Source organism: Tachypleus tridentatus, chromosome 4 (assembly GCF_004210375.1).
Source record: "Tachypleus tridentatus isolate NWPU-2018 chromosome 4, ASM421037v1, whole genome shotgun sequence".
NCBI classification, from domain to species: domain Eukaryota; kingdom Metazoa; phylum Arthropoda; class Merostomata; order Xiphosura; family Limulidae; genus Tachypleus; species Tachypleus tridentatus.
In genome coordinates this window covers 20,224,518-20,240,825 of record NC_134828.1, presented here as the reverse complement: position 1 = coordinate 20,240,825, position 16,308 = coordinate 20,224,518, and the positions used below count along the sequence as shown (strand labels likewise).

Here is a 16,308-nt window from a genome sequence, read left to right as displayed (position 1 = left end):
ACAATTTATGTTTTTAAACTCAGAAATGTGTTCTCGTACCTAAAAAATGTACAATATCAAAGATATAAATGTTGAAGTTCTTATCATTAGAGTAGTTGCTCCCCGATATATAATGAGACACTTTTTTTTAAAAACAAGAATGATAAGTGCTTTCTATTTTTCTCTTCACATCTCATTTGGTATCTTTAAAGCTTTAAAGAAATAATCAGTAATGTATACAAACTATAAGTTAAATTATCAATATCATTAGATAAAAAAATCATTCCTAGCTTTTGAGACTGCAGTTTTTATATATTCTATTTGTAATAAAAGTAAAACCTGAAACACATACTTGAACCAATTTTCTTCTTCCTCTCCACTCTTCTAAGAGTGGAGTTCAATCTACTGACTGAGGAGTAGCTTCCTTGAAATGAAGGGCAGAGACCTGTAAAAACTTAGACTGCTTTCTCCATATCTGTCAACATGTGTAGTCTGGAAGAAAAAACAAACACATACTCCCTAAAATCTTAAACTACATTTCAGTGTCTGACGAATACAGAAAAACTAGTATATATATATATAAAAAAGTAAACTAACAAAAGAAAAACACAACTGAGATAGAGAATCATGTTAAATATCTTTCTAAACCATTTAAACATTTTTTAGCATGAAAAAGAAAACACAGCTGAAAGCAGCATAATAAAAAAACATACTTCTAATTCACTGTTACTAAGATAAAAGAATAATATCTGATGATATGATGATACCCCCAAATATAATGTAACATTTCCATGCAACTAGACATGGAAACAATTACATGGATGGCTGGTTGATTTGGTGTTCTAGCAACCAGGCTATGTGCACCAAACATCTGGTTAAAAGTTAAAAGTAAAGTAAAATTATTAAAATTCATTAAAGGAAATTAAAATAAAGCAAAACAAAGTTACATTTTTGAATTAAAAACACAAATAGCATTAAATCCAACTTTTACATCTAGTCTACAGCAGTAAGAAAAAAAAACTACAGTAATACAAGTTGTGAAGGACTTTTTACAGCATAATTATAATTATCATAACTTGCCAGAATGACCAACAGGTAGTTAAAAAGTAGCATCAGTCACCTGAAGTTGGTGTTTCCATTCCTGGTTTCAAGTTATTGGATGTTATGGCCATTTTCTAATTTTAGATCGAACTAGATGTACTTTGATTCTTAAAAGTGAATCACATCAAAAAAATGTCAAATATATAAAGTAAAAAAAAAAACAACTTAAATAGCATTAAAAAGATTAATAGACTTTAAACAACTAAAAACATTTCAAAGGTGGACAATGTCACCATTGCCAATAACAATGTCTAACAAATAAACCTTGGGACAAAACATGTTTAAAATGGTGCCATAATTAAGTCGTAATGACACCGAAACAGTAAAATGTGGCTTAATGAAACAGACAATACATTGGTTCATCAGTCCCAGATAAAAGAAAACGATGAATTAAAAAACTGTGACCAATGTGTAGTCTAGTTAGGACATTTTCCTCTTTCCAATTTTGGTCCTTAAGAAAGCAAGATAGCCAAAGTCCAATAGCATGTTTTATTTAGAAAAGCTTGTTTTCACGTTGCTCACTCCAAGTCGACTGCTAACTGGCATGAAGCTCAGCCTTGAATACAGGACCATAGTCCACGTATGGAACAGAAACAGCAGTGATAGAGCCAGAGCAGACAGATTTATCTGCAGTGTCACCAAGCTCGTTCCTGCAAATACCAATGTGGCCCAGTATCTAGAAACACTGGACAGAAGTAGATGTTAAAGAGAAATGGGCTAGTCGATTTTGAATATCAGTAAGAACTAAGATGAAACAATTCAAGGACCAGTAGAGAACTAAGCGAGTCAGTATAAATAGTACAATTTGAGTACTGCTTAGCTTCTGTGTGATACAGGACAAGAGAAATGACATACAGTTCAGCAGTGAACACAGAAACTGTAGAGAGGATTCTGTGCACAACCACCAAACCATGGCTGAGCCCACAGAGTCACCTGATTTTGAACCATCTGGAATGGAAGGGTGGTTTGAAAGATGTTCTGCAAATAACATACAGTATTTCCAATCAGGAGTGTCTGCTTTTCTCAGATGACTTAAAGAAAGGTTACATCTTGGGACTGTAATAAGCCATGGTAGGATGAGCTGACCAGTGGATACAGCAAATGTTATCCAAGGATAGACCCAATTCATCCAACTGTACTTGGATACAAAGGCCAAAAGGAGCAATGGCTGACTGTCTGTTTTACAAAAGCATGGCCCACTGAGGAAGGAAAACATAATCCCAGGTGGAATGTTATGGTAAGGACTGAAGTTTTGAAGAATACAGTAAAGACAGTTGCAAACGGCAGAGGTGCAAAGAAGGTTCATGAGATTCTACGTATAAGCTATGAACAGGGAAGTGCTGAAAGCCCTGGTGCAGAGCTGAAGTCCCTGATGATGATCTTGAAGGCCAAGGTGCTGGCAGAGCCATAGACCAGTGATCCATACTCCAGTTTTGAACAAGTAATAGCCTGATATATCTTTAGCAAAGAACATTGATCCACTTCCCAAGATGTGAAAGAGTGGACATGGAGGATGTTCAGTGCTCTTGTACATTTGACCTGTAGCTGTTTGATGTGTGGTATGAAGCTTAGCTTACAGTCAAAGATAAGCCCAAAGAACTTTGTTTCAGGGACCACAGTAAGCACAACTTCACCAATATTGAGTTCAGGATCAGGGTGAATACCCCATTGGTGGCAAAGTGCATACAAACAGTTTTAGAGAGAGAGAATTAAAACTGTTTGCAGTGATTCACTTCAGAAAACAATTGAGGGCAGTTTGTAGCTGTCGCTCAATATACTGCATGTTTGATGATTGACATGAAATGTGAAAGTCATTGACAAAGAGACCGTATGCAACAGTAAGAGGGAGTAGTTCAGTGATGGCATTAATCTTTATACTGAAAAATGTGTCACTCAAAACACAGCCCTGAAGAACTCCAAGTTCCTGTAGATAAAAACTGGAATGTGTTGAACCCACATGAACTTGGAATCACCTGTCCATTAAAAATTTTTTAATAAACATGGGTAAATGGCTAAGTAACCCATATATATGGAGGTCTAGCGAAATGCCATACCTCCATGTTGTGTCACAAGCCTTCTCAATATCAAAGAATATTGATACAAGATTTTGTCATTTGAGAAAAGCTTCTCTGATTAATGTTTCAGGTCGAATCAAGTGGTCCATGGTGGAGCACTGTCGTTAGAACACACACTGGGTGGGCGAAAGGAGGTTATTGTCTTCAAGGAACCAAACAAGACGAGCTTTAACTATCCTCTCTAAGGTGTTACAGAGACATTTCATCAAAGCAATTGGATGGTAGTTTGAAGGAATCTTCGGATCCTTCCCAGGCTTAGAGAAAGATAGGAATATAGGTCAGTGCCAGGCATCAGGAAAACATTCTACTGCCACATCTGGTTGAAAACAATCAGAAAAACAGCAAGAGAAGCAGGAGAGAGATAGCACAGCATTTCATAGAGCACATCATCAGGTCCAACCGAATGTACTGACAGACTGATGAAGAGCCAGTGTAAGGGGACGATTATAGTCACAGAGACAATCAGCTCAAAGGAAAGAAGTGATCACTCTGCCCAACTGGTGATATGTTGATTGTGAACTTAATCCAAGAGTCCTTCTGGCTTTGACATATTACCCACCAAGCATGTGCACGGGCCTGTTGGAAGCGATGCGATTGAGAATGTGGGATACCTATGAAAAGTATCCCACGTCCATTTTTGAGTCTTCTGTGCCATGTGGCAGGCAAGATTCCACCACAGATGATGATATTGTGGAAAACATGTCAAGGCTTCAGGAATACTTTGAGCAGCTTTCTGTACAATACAGTCAGTTATTGCTGTCACACAGTCGTCTATTGATGGCATACAGATGATGGCAGGATCAAGTTCTGTAAGAACAGTGAAAGAGAGCAAGTTTGCTTGATCCTTTTTCCATTGGTGCACATGGGTTGGGTGGCATTGACCACAGCCAGTCTCTCTCAAAATTGTAGAAAAATTATCACTGCTGCATGGGTTATTGTCAACCCTCCACGAAAAGTGGGAGAATAGTGAAGGGGAGTAAATGGAGAGATCAAAAGCAGTAAAGAACTGACTAGATGCATGAAAATAAGTATAAGAACCACTATTGAAGAGAGAAAAGTTGTGATCTGAGAGCATACACTCTATGGAGTGACCCTCCCATCAATATCAGCACTTCCTCAGAGGGACGATTTCCATTAAAGCCCCCAGCATTAAAATGGAGATGGCAACTGTTTAATGAGAGCATCAAGGTCTGATTGATCATAGGTCTCTCTAGTCAACAGGTAGAGAGAACAAACAGTGATGGTACGACACAAAGAAACACAAATGGCTACAGCCTCCAAGGGTGTGTTGAGTAACAAAGACAGGGTAAGCACATGCTGATCAACCAACAGTGCTACCCCTCCATGCACTTGTCCATCACACAGCCTGTCATTTCTGTACAAAGAAAACTGCTGAAAGGTGATTGTATCAGCAAGTTTCAGAAAGATTTCCTGTAAGGAAAGACATACAGGATGGTAGAAAGAAATAAGTGTTTTGATGTCACCCAGATTAGAATGTAAACTTCAACAGTTCCATTGTATCAAGGTGGCTACTTTTATTTACGTGTAGGCAAATTGGGTGCAGACCATGTTTTATTTCTTTATTGTCTTTATTCGAGGGAGGTTTACCAACCTCAATGGATCCTACCCTGGGTTGATTGGGCAAGTCTTTGTTGTTAGAAGAGGATTCCAGTGACTTAGGGTGCAAACAAATGATCATTTTGCACCTTGGGAAAGGAGAAGAAAGTGTAACCAAAACCAAAGGAAGCAGATATTGGGGTTTGCTGAAATTAATGTTAGAGACAAAGATGGGTGTTGACATTGATTCATTAACTTTTTTAACCATGGATGTCAGAAGACTTTCTGTTTGTTTTGAGAATGATTCTTTTGGAGGTACAGAGAGATCTGTCTGTACTCCCACTGTAGTAGTGGAATGAAGTGCATCAGCATAAGTCCAACATAAAGTGGTAGATAGCAATTTTCAAGCCTCAGGGCAAGTAATATTTTGAATCGTCTTTAAACACTGTACCTTTTATTCCTTCCAACCATTTAGGGCAAGAATAAAAGTAAGATGGGTGAGAACCATTGCAAGTGATGCAACAAGGGTCTGTTTCATACTCATAGACACCATAATCCTTGCCACTGCAACGAGCACATGTAAAGGAACCAAGACATGATGTCTCCAGTGATCAAATGGCTGACACTGGAACTATCCGAGAGGGTTTGGAATGTATGGCCGTACCTTGCAGTTAAAATAACCTGCCTTGTTGGTAGCAGGTGGATGCTGTGATGTAAATGTTAAAATGAGGACATTGATCGGCATCCAAATTCCATCTTTGGGAGTGGAGATACACCTTACTGAAGAAACTCCTTGTGGTGGGAGAAACCAGTGGGAATCTCTGACTCAGGATGTTCTTCAACTCCTTTTATCAACAAAAACTTCTTGTTATGAATTCAAAGTTGAATGAGGCATAACCTCAATAGGTATATTGCCTTGGAATGTAAGAGGAATTCACTGTGCTCGAGATGTGGATATTTCTACCAATATGTCACAAGAGCGAATCCTTCTGACCAACTTTGGAGAGCCAGTGAGACCTTCTGGTCCCTTCTGAATGAAAAAGGGAGACATTTGCCCTAAAGGTTTGTCTGAAAGAAAATGTAGTATAATAAAAGAAGGTACAGAAGTTACAAATGTTAAAGATTGCTGCTCAGAATCTTCAAAATGTGATTGTTTACTCATAAACTGTTTTCACTATTTTGGTTAACTTTTATTTGGATGGTCCATAATAAAAAAAGAATTTTCGGTGTCCACTGTCCCCACCCACCATAAAGCCCTATGAGTGGATGCATTACAATGCCAAACAAGAACACTGGAGCAACACCAGGGTTTCATGAGCACTATACCCAAACACCAGCATCAGGTACAATGTCCACAACACCTGCTGAGAACATCCAACACTGGTACTTGGTTAACCCTAGGCCAAGTAAACCAGCCAACTGACCCAAGGGGAGCAACCCAGGGATTGCCCATCTACAGGAATTCAAGGCCACAGTGGTATGTTAAGGTTGGACCCCTCAACCATCAGGATCTTCTCCGCCTCTTCATGGGTCACCATGCACAACACACATGTTGGTGGATCTTTAGATCCCAAAAGAGGTAAACTAAAAGAACAGAACCTCCCCTGGGAGGTCCCCTCACAAATCACAGGAATCCAGAATGAGGGGAACAACTACCTGAAGAAATCCACAATGGTAAATATTATTCATCATGTAACTACACATGAAAACAATTACTTCAAGATATCCACAATGATATGTGCCTTTCTCCTTGTAATTACACATTAAAACAATTACTTCAAAGATATCCACAATGATGTGCCTTTCTCCTTGTAATTAGACATTAAAACAATTACTTCAAAGATATCCACAATGATATGTACCATTCTCCATGCAATCAAACACTAAAACAATAACTTGAAAGATATCCACAATGATATGTGCCTTTCTCCTTGTAATTAGACATTAAAACAATTACTTCAAAGATATCCACAATGATATGTGCCTTTCTCCTTGTAATTAGACATTAAAACAATTACTTCAAAGATATCCACAATGATTTGTACCGTTCTCCATGTAATTAGACATTAAAACAATTACTTCAAAAATATCCACAATGATATGTACCATTATCCATGCAATTAGACATTAAAACAATTACTTTAAAAATACCCACAATGATATGTACCATTATCCATGTAATTAGACATTAAAACAATTACTTCAAAGATATCCACAATGATATGTGCGATTCTCCATGTAATTAGACATTAAAAAACTACTTCAAAGATATCCACAATGATATTGTATCATTATCCATGTAATTAGACATTAAAACAATTACTTCAAAGATATCCACAATGATATGTACCATTATCCATGTAATTAGACATTAAAACAATTAGTTCAAAGTTATACACAATGATATGCACCATTCTCCATGTAACCTCAGAACTTTTATATTTTTGCTTCTTCAGTTTATTTTGTCCCCATTACTTTAAGACTTTTGTCAATATGATTATTAATCCTTTGTTAGTTACTTTCATTTAAACTCTTATTTCTTAATTCTGTAAGCATGAAATGCATCACTTTTCTTATAATTTGATAAAAACAGTTACGTGAGAACATTATATCTACCCTGGTACACACAATTTATCTTGTAAATAGAAATAAAATTAATTGCAATCACTTGAAACCATGGTGGAATCCACACTGGTATTAACTATTCCCTTGTAAGTAGATATAACAAATTACTGAAGAACATGATAACATGTATGGTGATTTATACTTTTATATAAATGGAGATTTAATATAATTACCTGAGAACGTGACTGCATCCACGCTGGTATGCACCATTTTCCATGGAGGCTGCTGATAAAGGTCCCATCTGCTGAGTTCTTACAATTTTCAGGTGTTCCAATATTTTCTCATTTTCCTATGTGAGATAGTCAATGGTGGAACAAAATTTACCACATCAATCAAAAGCATTTTGAATATTTCCTAGAGACATGAATAATCTTTAAGTGACATGCCTCTTCACTTCTTCAAATACATTTACATTACTAACATATAAAAAAAATATGTATTGCACTTGAATGTTGGAAATACATCTTTGCTAATTAAAGCATTTATTTTCTTATGGAGATACAAAAGTTTATTTATACCATGATTATACTTTAAAACTCAGGAAAGAAACTAAGTTTTTCTCAAGAACTTTGCTATAATGTTGTGTATGATTATAACCAATGGCAAAATCAAAATTAATTGAAAATTTATGTTACAAGATCTTCTACATAACATCACATTCATGGTATGAACTTATTTTCATATGCTCTCAATGAACAGGTAGATTTAAACAGTTTGAATACATCTTTGGTGTTAAATTCACTTATTTTTTGTGGAGATGGTTTACCACAGGTTTGTTACGTAGCTGTGACATGTATCATACTTTGATTAAATTGTTGTGAATTGGCACTTGTTGTATATTGCTGAATCATGTCAGTAGAACCTTCCAAGATTTTCACACTATCACAAATTATTGCATCATAATATCCCATGAAAACCATTGTGTATAGCAACTGAGGCCTCTTTCAGACAACAAATATGCATCCAAAATGCACTTTGAGTTGGTCACTTAGATATATCTAGACAGTCTGAGTGGGAGTTTAGCCATAAAGAGTGTATTCTGGCTATTTCTGAAGTGAAATTATCACAGACTGTATTGTAACAACAAAGTAAAAATTATATAATATGAACAAGATTGTGCGAGCTTTAAGAAAAGGAGACAACAATTTAAAGATTTGGATACAACTGTAATAGCCAACAGTGTAATGAACATTTGAATATGTTTGACTTGTTTTAATTTACTATTATTTAAAAAAAGTGAACTCTATGCTGTTTCTTCACTGTTGAAATGCCAACAAGTCAGACACTTACTGTAAAGCATAGGCCTATAAATTCACAGCTGAAGCAATAGAATAAATATTGTAGAGGCCACATATACACCATTTTAACTGGCTTTGATAAGTGGATGGTGAAGGGCAAATAACTTAGCCTTAAAGATGGTGATATATGAGAGTTTGTTACACAACAACAAGACATAAAGAGAGAAACAAACAACAAAAAAGAGAAGAAGAAAAGAAAGGCTGAAAAAAGAAATGAAAAACTGGAAACTGAGAGAGAGGAGAGACTAAAAAAACAAAGAGAATATAACAGTACAACTTGAAGTCACTAAGTTTAACAAGCAAATTGAAGGATCATTAACAATGGGCTGACAAAACTTGATGAATAGAAAGAGACAACATGAATGATCTAATGAGAAGTGAAAGATTCACCCCTCAAGGTCAAAACTGGGACAATCCTTTTCACAGTAAAAGGACTACAAGTGTATGTAGGTGTAATATCAGAAGATGCCATGGACTAGAATATGTTAAAAATTGCCTTGCTGAAATGCAATGAAATTAGATAGGATGGTTTTTGTTAGAATTTAGAAAAGGCAAAGTTGACACTAGAGAAACTATATTTCAGTTTGTGGCATGTCTACAGCAATATTTCACAAGGTGAATTTACATGGCCAAGTGTGAAGATAGTTTTGAAGGACTGGTAATCCTACTAACAGATGAATAATTCATTATCATGTACTCCACTTACATGTTATTTTTTGTACCAGAAAGAGCACCAAATGACATGATAAAGATGATCAAGCTGGCAAAATAGAATGTGGAAGCCCATGGGGAGAACATAACAAGCAAATCCAATCATAACCATTCAAAGCCAAGAAGAGGGATTGCAAGCAGGATGCCACCACAGGTGACAAGAAGTCGTCAGACAAATGGGAGATACTACACTTGTTAGAAAATGAGACATATTGTGATATGATTGCAAGTTTGCAACCAACAAGAATCTCAAATCAAGCAGTTAGAGTTACCTACAAAGATGGTGCTAGTAAGATACTAGAGAAGAATGATTGTCACTGTTGCCAGAAATCACATAAAATAATTCATGATTAAACAGTACTTGAATGACAGTCAGTTCAAATTAACAAACGGATCAATCACAACTTATCAGTAGGTGAACACTATGTTTGGCAACAAGAACATGACAGTGAAATGAAACACTGGGAGCAGTAATGAGAATTACTCTAGTATCAAATGACCAGATAATGGCAAAAGTACATATATGTGTGCTGACTGATGGGGCAGTGAGAAAGTTTCCTATAGTAACAATAAAGGGGAAACTCCATACTATGTGGGAGACCTTGAGACAACACATAAGAAAGCACCCATCTATGACATGGTAATCAGCAATATACCTGACAACAGAAATTTGAAAGAACTAGACAGAAAGGAGACTGATGAAGTATCTGCAGTCACCACAAGAATTCAAAAAATAAAAGCAAAACATCAACCCTCTGAAAATCTCAAAAAGTGACATTGTGTATGTATGTCTATGGGAATTGAAAAAAGCACAGAAGAAAGACCCTTCAATGATGAAACTTTGAAACAATGTCTAAGAGACAACTGAGCACAAAACTGAGGAAAAAAAGGATATACAGAACAGAGAATCAGAAGAAAGTGCTGTATCAGATCTATCAAAGCACTTCTACCAGAAGTTAAACAGATCAATGTACCAACAAAGCACTAGACTCAAGTAATGGCCAACAAGTAACTTGTGAAATGACACCAAGGAATAAAGAAGATGGCATACAAAATAAAGGGACTCTACCTAGAATGAATGTAGCCATAGAGCCATGAGATGAAATGTCTCTTATGGGAGTGCTATCCAACACAGTTGCCATGGACTTGATTGGACAACTTACACCTGACATGAGCAATATGTATGTGATGATAGTAGCTATGTAACACATTACCCAGAAGCCATAGCACTACCAAAGACAGAGAAACTCGCAGAAACCTTCCTTATAAGTGTTCTGCAGAGAAGGGTTTTAAAAAGAAGTCTCAAGTGACAGAGGGACCTAGTTTACCTCAAAATTGATTCAACAGGTGTGCAGACTCATCAGCACTAAGCAGTTCTTTGCAAGACAGTTGATGACGTCCTAAAGAGCATGATGAAAATGTTCGAGAAAAGACCACGTGACCAGGACAAGTACCTCAAGGCAGTAGTATTTGCTTATTAATAATTCTCGTACGTAAATATAAGACTTTCAGTATTCATGTTACTGCATGGAAGAGCAGTATGAGGTCCAATGCAGATACTGTGAAAACTGTTCACAGAAGAAGAAGAGTCAGAAGTGATGCACATATACCAATATGTGTTCGACCTAAGAAACCAACTGTAGACGACTTGTCAACTCACTCAAACAAGTTTGTATGCAGCCGATGTCAAACAGAAATGTTTCTATGATAAGAAGTCCAAGGATTAACATTTCAGAAAGAAGGTTTCTGTTCCTTAAAGACACAACAAACCCATCTGAAGGTTAGTAATTTTCACACACACAAAAAAATGAAAATCTGAGACCACTGGGTGTAGATGACATGTACAAAAGTGTCAACATCAATGAAGAAATTAATGACAAATTGAAGAAAGAAGTAGCAGTGTGCATCTGTCTCCACAGACAGATAAAGCCAGACAGACTGTGACCATGACCAAGAACTCAGTCAAAGTGAAGCCCTACCAAATGTTCTACATAATAAAAGCCTGATTAAGCTAAAAGTTAAAGTAATGTTAGAAGCTGGAATAATTGGGCCTTTAAATTAAGTTTACTATTCACTGGTGGTAATCATGAAGACCATGAATGTCTCACAACCATCTGTACAGATTTCCAGAAAATAAACTTTATGACAGAATTTGGCTCCAAACCTATGGGCAACCCAGATGCTATTGCAGTGAAAATAAATGGGCCCAAGTTCTTCACTAAGGTCAATCTCAGAAAAGTGTATTGGCAAAGTTTAAAGAGAAGACAGCCTCTTTGACACCTGATGAATGGCACCAATTCAAGAAAGATGCCATCTGGATTAATCAATTCAGCAGCAGCATTCAACTTCTTGATGAGAAAAATGTTGCAAAAAAAAAACACCAACATCGTGTATGATGTAACCATCTGAAGAAACTCGAGGATCTGTTCAGAAAGACACTGAGCAGTGAGATCTGTGACTCAAGAAGTGTTTGGCCACCATACTGACATTTGGAACTTCTTGAACAGTCTGTATGGAAGGAGTTCATCACCCAAATGAATCATCAACCACTTGCAAAGATCCAGAAGTATAAAACTGACTGTGCAATAATCATGAGTTAGGTATTGTACCCCAAGAACTTCTGGTCCCACACTGAATCCAACAAGAGGACTGCAAATGTTGGTGCAGACTGTATGAGTAGATTTTTTGGATGAACTGGAAACAGTCTTTGTATATAGTACAAAAAATAATTGTAAATACGTTTCTTAAAGAGAAGCTTATTGTCATATCCACACAAGTGTTTAAGTTTAATGTAAGTGTTATTACTTAAGTAGTATAAGAGAGAGTGTTCAATTTAGTTATTTTTAGTAGCAGTAGTTTATAATTACTTTTCTGTGTATGAATCACAGACTGTGATTTATACTTGCTGTACTATTGCATTATTTTGCTTGAAACTTCAAAATTTTTCTCATTGTTTTGATTGAATATTATTTTATCACAATAACTCATAATGTGAAGAATGTTTAAGACCTCTGTGAGGTTATAAATGTGTGTCAAAAAATGTAGTTTGGGTTAGTTTGATTGAACAGATAGATCTAGCCTGTGTGATTGTGAGTTTAGCCATAAAAAGCATATATTGGTGATTTCTAACTTGAAATTATCACAAACTATATTGTAACAACATAGAAGACAAGAATTAATTTGTTTTGTAAATTGGATTCTAAAGTAACTGGACCAAGCTATGTGGATTTTGATGAAAAGAAGACAAGTATTTAATGCTCTAGATACAACTGTGCTAGCAAATAATGAAAAAAAACATTTGTTTATACATTTTAATTGTTTTAATACATTATTACCTGAAACAAGAGAACTGTATGCTGTTTGTTTATTATTGAAATTTGTTGCCAAGTCCCAGACACCAACTACAAAGAATCCAGCCCATATACACATATATATATTTATATATACAATAAACTAAAACACCCTGACAACAAACAAGGTAAACAGATGCAAATCTCTATGTCACCTGTTCCAAATAAATGAATAGATTTAAAATAAAAGCCATAACTAGGATAAACAAATGCACATACCTATTTTAATCTGTTTCAAATAAATAGCTAAATTTAAACTAAGAACTATTACTATGATACAGATACACATACTTATTTTCATCCCTTTCAAATAAATGACTAGATTTCAACTATATACAACAACTACAATAAGTAGATGTACATTTCTTTAAGGGGAGCCATTTTCTTTTCCCATGATGTAGATTTAGTTTGAATATTCATACAGTGTAGATAATATATATACATACATACAATAACAATTACAAAATATGATACTTTTGTTGATATTATATTTTCTTGACTAATAAGTAATAGCAAAAAAAGACGATTTGTTTTTAAAATTACAAAATAGTTTTCCACTACAGTTTATGGAATCAATGAAATGGACAATCTTAGCTCAACTTTTACTATGTAAGAGAACTCATAATTTTTCAAACTGTGTGACTTAAAAAGGACATGAACTCAAGTGTTCTTGTTTTAATATATATTATTTATTATTTGAATGTTTACTCACACAATAATATTCCAAACATAACTCATAAACAACTTGATATATCTTATATATGAGTTCTGATCAAAAAGATTTCTTCTGTTACAGGTGCCAGTACAGAGGCAGTAAGCTTTACTGAGGTGTGTACAAAGTACAAATAGTGATCTACATCACGGATAAACCACTTATCCAGACCTTATACCCGTGTTCAAAGACAGAAGCATCTCTTGCTTCTGTTGAAATATAAATGGACAGAAAATAAAAGCAACATGTTTGCATCAAATTTTGCATCATGAAATTGCTGACAAACTGAACATTTCCTCTGCATTATGTCATGTGATTTTAAATGAAAAACTCTGCATGTGTCAAGTGTCTGCGAAAATTTTTTCCAAGGCTGTTGATGGTTGACCAAAAGTTTCACCATCAACAAGTGTGTGAGGATCTGAAAAGAAGGCCAGAAATTGATCCAAATTTCATCAACATCATTATCACTGGTTATTGAGTCATGGGTACACAGTTATGACCCTGAAACGGAATTTCAGTCACCCCAGTGGAAATCTCCATCATCACCACTTCCAAAAAAACATGACAGTCTTGATCAAATGTAAAGACAATGTTGATCGTGTTTTTTGATGTTCAAGGTATTGTTCATCATGAATGCCTGCCTAATGGCCAGACAGTTAACCAAGCATTTTATAAAAAGGTCCTAATTTGCTTGAAGGAAGAAATTAGAAGAAACTGCTGCGAGCTGTGGAAAATGATTATTGGTTTCTCTGTCACGACAATGCACCTTCACATAGTGCTGTATCTGTTCAAGAACGTTTGGCAGAAAGAAACATTCCTGTGATACCACACACCCTGTAATCTCCCAATCTTGCCACACGTGATTTTGTTCTGTTCCCAAAAATCAAAATTAAGTTGAAAGGAAGCTGATTTTATGACATTCCAACCATCCACAATTGTGTGAAAGCAGAACATAGTCACACAAAAGTTGAAGGCTTTCGAAAATGGCAGGAACATTAGGACAAGTGTGTATTAGCTGGAGGGGATTACTTTGAACGGGATATAATATAATACTGATGTATGTACATTGTTCTGTGCAATAAAAGTGAAGTCTTAGAACTTTTTGACCATACATCATATATTGCAAATAGTGGTCTCTGTTCAATCATTTGCCTGTCTCCAGTTTGAAAAGTTGCACAAAGAAACAAAACTCAACATTTACTTTTGAAATTACAGAAGAACAGACATGGATAATGTTGATGCCAAATTTTATTTCACAAACAGGATATTCTACATTAAATGTTAGAAAGTAATCATACTGTCATTCAAATTTCAAAATGTAACATAACTTAAAGAATAAAAATGTACATTTACCATATGTTATTGCTGAGCACCACTTAGGATGACTAAAATGCTCAACAATTACTTTTGCAGTGTGTGGTACAAATATGTTAGAGGCTTGACACTGAGTGAAACCAAGAGTGCAACACAATAAACATTTTCTTAAAGTCTACAATATAATTTAAATTGAAAGATCCAATGGGTCATTTAGGTTGGGGCTAGAAGAGGCTCAGCCCTAGGGCTTATGGTCTTAATGTAGGCCCATTGTAGGACCCTCAAAGATTATTAGCCACTATGCACATACAACCTTTAATCCATCACTGGAAAGATCAACATAAACGTTCTTATTATGTGAGATAAGTATGTTTGTTTGTTGTAAATAAGCTAACTTTAAAATTTACTTTCTTAATTAGTAATTTTTACAACTACTAATTAAGAAACAAGGGCACTTGGCAAAAAAGTGTCATCCATAAGTTACTACATATTAAACTTGTTATATAAATGACTATATATTAGTTATTAAAAGTTTCTCATACCTTTTCTTCAACAGAAAGAAGAATTTTTCCAACTGCAACTCCCAGTTATCAGAAGAAATCTGCTAAAATTTGATAAATAAAAACGGAGTTACAAAACTGTACTAAGGTACAGGTAACATGGAACAATTAGCAGGCAAAAATATACACATTCTTAGAATGAACTTCATTTATTACCTTTTAACTGAAACTATATTGACTATTAAAATACACATAGCTGCACCAATTATTAATCTTTTGTATTTTCTCCCTTGTTTATAATGCCTTAAAGTGTTCTGCAGAATCAAGCAATTTTCACTTTTTCAAAGTTAAATGTAAAATAATAAAAAATAAACCTTTCTAGAAAGTTCATCATTGAACCACTGTCCTTTTTAGTTGGGAAATTACAGCTCCACAATGATTTACAGATACCAATCAAGAAAGAGACTACCTAAATGGCACCTAAAGATACAGTTATGGTTGGACCTATGTTAAAGAGTCACCATTAAGATAACTGATCACCAAATTGTTTCATAGTTCCTCATGTTAAATAAACATCTGGTACCACTGGAATCTGTAATAATTAACCTGAACAGAAAATAGAGAGAGAAGACAAAGAGGGAATCAGAAAAATTTTGTCAGCAGTTATTTAAAATGTAAGCAGTGATCTGTCATCGCACTCACAAATGGTCCCTATATTAAACAGAGACGACTGGGTACTTACTGTCTTGCAAAACAACACATTTTACTGATTTTAACAGATACACGAACTCCAATAAACTAAGTTTATTATATTTTGTAACAAAATAATTGCACTGAATACAATAAATAAACTGCAGTGAGTCCAATACAGCTAAAAAACAATAGAAACAGGTTACTGAATAAGTACTACTGAATTCTTCAGTCTTCATGTTCCCTTAATTATACTTTTTCAATTTCAGTGCAATAACAAGTGATATGAGCCTTGCATCTTTTTCCCTAAATACTGTTCTTTACCTGCAGTTTGCAACAAAAATCAACTTGTATTTATTGAACACATTACTTCAACTTGCCAAAGGATTGCTTTTA

At 35.2% G+C, this 16,308-nt stretch overlaps 1 protein-coding gene and 1 long non-coding RNA gene across 5 annotated transcripts in view; both read right to left on the bottom strand.

The window, feature by feature from the left end:
- Positions 1-16,308, bottom strand: part of LOC143248632 (serine/threonine-protein kinase ATR-like) — a 239,498-nt gene that overhangs the window by 206,283 nt on the left and 16,907 nt on the right. The window lies entirely within an intron of this gene.
- Positions 337-15,324, bottom strand: LOC143248633 (uncharacterized). Its single transcript, XR_013027118.1, has 3 exons — positions 15,265-15,324; positions 7,511-7,626; positions 337-471 (listed from the first exon to the last, which is right to left on the bottom strand). It is a non-coding gene; the product is annotated as an uncharacterized LOC143248633 (long non-coding RNA).